Raw genomic sequence first — 6000 nt, 5'->3', positions numbered from 1 at the left:
GACAACGGCTTTTTAAAATAAAAATTAATAAATAGTGTACAAATCAAATGAAGTACTTGTAACAAAAAAAAATGAAGTACTTGAGTACAAAAAGAAATTAAATTAAATGCAAGAAACTTTTCAAAACAAATAGTTATACTATAGATTAAATTCACAAACTTAATTTAACTTACCAAAATTTACTGAAATGGTTGTTTCATAGTAAAAAAATATATGCATGAATATGAGTATATGATACAAAACCATGAGTATATTTTGATTTGGTCAAGGTTTTATTGAAGATAATGTAATAACATTTTCTTAAAAACGTTAGTTTATGACACATTCTTTATCGAGCAAGAAACCGTGATTATGTGCCTTGAAAAACCGTGATTATTGCTTAATGGTTTACTGAAGCTTTGGATACGTACAATTAAAGAAAACGTTATAAGTGAAAAACCGTCATATTAAATCATAATGACAAAAGCCAAAGCTCCAAAATACAATCACCAACTTGCACCCGAACCTAAAGGATGCCAAAACAGAAAACTACATTGCCCCTCAAACTAGAGTTTTTTTTTTTTTTTTTCATCACCCGCTATCACTTTCTATCATCCAATAACAATTTGTACATGTCAATGAGGTTTTTGATCCAATGATACTTTTATTAAACTAGTAAATACAAAACCAAAATCCAATAAAAAATCGAAAATATTATGGCAACAAAATTGACATTTAAAATTGGACAAACATTTGATTAAAAACATAAACCTTAATTGGGATATAGGAATAATACTCATTCAGAAGAAACAGTTCAACTGAAATGAAACTTGTGAACTTTCTGAACGTCTTAGTTTTTTCCTCGCTTTCTTACATAGGAGTTGCGCGCTAACAATTTCTGCCTGGAAGTGAATCAGTCACCCTTGCACATGGATGCTGCCGACTCAGATTCCAGAGTTTGCACTGGAAGATGCCCAAGCGACTCGAAAGAATCAAGGGCTTCCAAAGTCAGCTGCCAGCCACAACGAGCTGCAGGACCCATGTCCACTGCAGGACCCATGTCAGAAGTGGAACATGAGGAACAAGGACTATCACAGCCAGCAGCCGCAACATGGACATGGGTCCTGCAGCTCGTTGTGGCTGGCAGCTGACTTTGGAAGCCCTTGATTCTTTCGAGTCGCTTGGGCATCTTCCAGTGCAAACTCTGGAATCTGAGTCGGCAGCATCCATGTGCAAGGGTGACTGATTCACTTCCAGGCAGAAATTGTTAGCGCGCAACTCCTATGTAAGAAAGCGAGGAAAAAACTAAGACGTTCAGAAAGTTCACAAGTTTCATTTCAGTTGAACTGTTTCTTCTGAATGAGTATTATTCCTATATCCCAATTAAGGTTTATGTTTTTAATCAAATGTTTGTCCAATTTTAAATGTCAATTTTGTTGCCATAATATTTTCGATTTTTTATTGGATTTTGGTTTTGTATTTACTAGTTTAATAAAAGTATCATTGGATCAAAAACCTCATTGACATGTACAAATTGTTATTGGATGATAGAAAGTGATAGCGGGTGATGAAAAAAAAAAAAAAAACTCTAGTTTGAGGGGCAATGTAGTTTTCTGTTTTGGCATCCTTTAGGTTCGGGTGCAAGTTGGTGATTGTATTTTGGAGCTTTGGCTTTTGTCATTATGATTTAATATGACGGTTTTTCACTTATAACGTTTTCTTTAATTGTACGTATCCAAAGCTTCAGTAAACCATTAAGCAATAATCACGGTTTTTCAAGGCACATAATCACGGTTTCTTGCTCGATAAAGAATGTGTCATAAACTAACGTTTTTAAGAAAATGTTATTACATTATCTTCAATAAAACCTTGACCAAATCAAAATATACTCATGGTTTTGTATCATATACTCATATTCATGCATATATTTTTTTACTATGAAACAACCATTTCAGTAAATTTTGGTAAGTTAAATTAAGTTTGTGAATTTAATCTATAGTATAACTATTTGTTTTGAAAAGTTTCTTGCATTTAATTTAATTTCTTTTTGTACTCAAGTACTTCATTTTTTTTTGTTACAAGTACTTCATTTGATTTGTACACTATTTATTAATTTTTATTTTAAAAAGCCGTTGTCATTGCAAGGACCATTGAATTGCTTCTAAAATTTAATTAATACAAATTATTTCTGGTCAATTTGTAATGATAAAAATCGGATCCAAAAAAATGCTAGATTATACAGTTGATTTAATTATAATGCTATGAGTAGTCTCATTTTATTTTTCTACAAAATATTGAAAATCATGTTAGCATTTAATAATATCAATTGTCCCATTTAACATATTTATTGGTTTCCCTTGATTGTATTTTTCCCTGATGTTAGAGGTTCTTGGTTCAAAACTGGGCGAAGAAGAAAAAAATTTATTTTTTTAAAAAGAAAAAAAATTAATCAAATAACTAATTACTAACATTTGTCATTAAAAAAAGTCTTTGTTTTATAGAATATATTTATTCTTAATTTAATATATTAAATTTATAACTTTTAAACTATAATAACCAATAAATTTTAAAATTAAAAGTAGCAAATAATTGATATTTTAAGGATCTTCCCCCACAAAGTCGAACCGGGTTATGCTACGAGCATTGTGATTTATGGGGGAGCTAACAATGGTGTGGATCGATCCATTGGATCTAGAGCAATCATCTAAGTGAGAGTGATACCACATTTTCGCTGTATATTTATAGTATGAAATATTCGAGTCTTCCCACTTATATATTGTTTAACCTTCACTCTTCTATTCAATGTTGGAATGTAACTGACACTTGATCACATCACAACATTTTCTCCCTCGCGTATGACTATATTCTAGCTCGTGCTTGACACGGGTATCCATACTAGTATTAGTTGATAAGTTCCTCAAGTTCATGGTTCTATTGAGTAGTAAAAATATATATCCACATGGAGTTAAAATGATTATCAATCTAATTTTTAGTTTAGATTAGTTGAAAATGAATATTTTGGTTAAGAGAAATGGTTGTTTTTAGATTAATATTCAGATATTAAAAAGCATCATAGGATTGAGGTTTTCATTATAATGTTAAATCCTAGACATTCCATATCTATTTATCTATTCTATTCTATAAGGAATTTATTTCTAAGGACAGTGTGTTCTTTGGTGTTTCATTTTTCCTCTCAGAATACATGAATGTATCTCAACAATAATCAAGCCTATTCTCATGGTGGATTACCATTGAGCTTTGAGTGCAACCTTATTGTCCCAAGACTCAAAACTAATCTCATGTTTTGTTTATCTTGTCTAATCTCATCAAACTTCACTTCTTGGTCCTTCATTTGATATTTGAGATATGATTAAATAACAATATCAAACTTCACATCTCGGTTTTTTGTTTGACATTTGTTATAAAATTTAATAACGATGAGATTAGATTAAAAAATAGATTCTTATAAAATAGAATTTAGACTTGGGGACATTAAGATTCAATCATTAGATTATTCCAACAATTTAAATACTAGAATAGTCTACTCACACATGATCATAGTAAACAATGGATTAAAATATAAAGACAAGAAAGTAAAAGACATAAAGATAAATATCTGGAGATGTAAAGAACAAGAAAATAAAATGCAAGAATCTAAAGAACTGAAAGCAAAGAACAAAAATCTAAGCAAAATGTAAGAACTTTGATTTCCTCTTTGTAGCAAAATTACAAGTGAGTAAGATGTCATTTTGCCTTACAAATGAGGTCTATTTATAGCCTAGAATCATAGACAAGACATTAAATCCGAATTTCAAGCATTAAACTAAATAATTGCAAAAGTTTGTAACAACTATTTTTCTCTGCACAGGGGGCACGGTGGTGCTTGTGAGGCGCACGGTCATGCTTGCCTACATTGGGGAAGGGTGCACAACCGTGCTTGTGAGGTGCACGGTCATATGTGTATGTTGGTTTGATGTTCCTCGATCGACCTACAACAAGGATCGCACGACCTTGCTAAAAGTGAGAACGACTGTGCTGCAATTTTATGCCTTTTTCATTGATTTTTCTTCTCTTTCTTGGCTCTTTGTCCTCACTCATGATCCAGGTCATTGTTCTTCATATTTTTTATTCTAAAAACAAAAACAATTTATTTGAAGTAAAATAAATCTAAAATAAAACTAAAACAACCTAAATTTTATTGAATTTAAATGTTAAAACACCATAAACTACCACTTATCAAATTCCCAAATGCTTGAATCCTTGATTGTCGTCAAGCAAAAGGCAAAGAAAATTAGCAACACAAAGTTTTAGACCCATTTATATTATCAATTGTTTGTACAAAGTGTTGGTCAAGGTTTTAGCCAAAAGATTAACAAATGTTATTGGCAATGGCAACGTGATCTATGATTCTCAGTCTATTTTATCAAAGGGAGGCAGATACTAGATGGAATTTTTATGGCTAACGAAGTGCTGGATGAAGCACATAAGCTGAAAAGGGAATTATTATTGTTTAAATTTGATTTTAAAAAGGTGTACAATTAGATTGATTGGAAGTATTTAAATGTCGTAATGGGGAAGATGAATTTCCCCGTGTTTCACAAATATAATATGGAAGTGCGAGTACCGCAGCAAAATCAGTTCTTGTGAATGATAACCCGACTGATCAATTTTATTTAGAAAGAGGTTTTCGCCACGATGGTTCACTATCTCATTATCTTTTTGGTTTGATGTTGAATGGTTGAACATTATGTCGAACGCTATAGTGCAGGCAAGTTTATTTTCTAGTTATAAGGTTGATCAGTCAAATGTGGTGTGTATATCTCATTTATAATTTGATGATGATATCTTGGGAGAAAAAAGTTGGGCAAACATCAGAGTCTTGAAAACTAATTTCATTTTCTTTAAGGGAATTTTGGGGCTGAAGGAGAATTTTAATTTTAATAAAAGGATGTTGATAGGGTGAACGTGTCTAAATCTTGGTTGAACATTTTTGGTGTTGAATTGTTGATGGTGTGAACGTGTCTGATTCTTGGTTCAGCATTTTTGTACCACGGTATTCCAATAGGCAGTGACTCTCGCCTATTAGTCTTCTGGTATCCGTTGATTGAGCACATTAAAAAAAATATGTATGTGAGAAAACATGAATCTATCTATGAGAGTCGCTTGGTAGTTTTAATACAACAATACAATGCTTCATGGTAGTTTTAATAAAATTCATTATGTATTATTAGATAGAAAAATAAACTATACCTCACCAAATACAACAATAACATGAACAACAATGCTACATTGATATATCAAGCATATTTTTATTCACGAGCTGCTCATGAAAGCACACTGCTGATAGTGTTAAATTTTAAAACCACTATACCTTTGAATTTGGCGGAAATGATGGCTGATATGTGTGATAATAAGCCAATCACAAAGTGTCAACTTATGTCGTGAAATTATCGTGAAATGGTTCTTCGCTTGATCTAGCATTTTCCTAACACGAATAATGTGATCCAATTGCTTTTAATATTTTAATTTACACGTGTCATATTCTGATTCGAGAATTTCATGCACATTACCATAAGAACAACATAGAATAATAGTTGTGTATTCGTTCATACTTCATAGTGTACGAGTGAGTTTGAAACAAAAAGTTGGCTGGGTCACCATGACGTTTCTCTGCTCTGCGCACACAAACACATGCAGAGAAAATGCACCAATTCGTCATTTGTATTCGTACAACACAAATGATGACAAATTCAAAAACCCTCTCATTCTTTTTTCTCATTCCTCCTCACCCAAACGACACCATTTTCTTCTTTCTATTTGTGTACGAGTTTTTCTTTATATTAGTACTAACAAATACCAATCACAAAAAGAAAAAAATCATTCTCATTTCACGCGCTTTTTCATTTCTTCGAGATATTTCTTAGGGTTTCCACATTCTTCATCTTCTCTCACACATTCAATCCATTTTCTCCATCAAATTCTCGCTGTCAACACATTCTTCTAGCACAAGGTAACTCCAAA

This window comes from Medicago sativa, chromosome 6 (genome assembly GCF_051527215.1).
Source record: "Medicago sativa cultivar Bolivia chromosome 6, Bolivia_mono, whole genome shotgun sequence".
Taxonomy (NCBI): domain Eukaryota; kingdom Viridiplantae; phylum Streptophyta; class Magnoliopsida; order Fabales; family Fabaceae; genus Medicago; species Medicago sativa.
The sequence above is the reverse complement of the archived record's forward strand: the minus strand, read 5'-3'. Positions refer to the sequence as shown.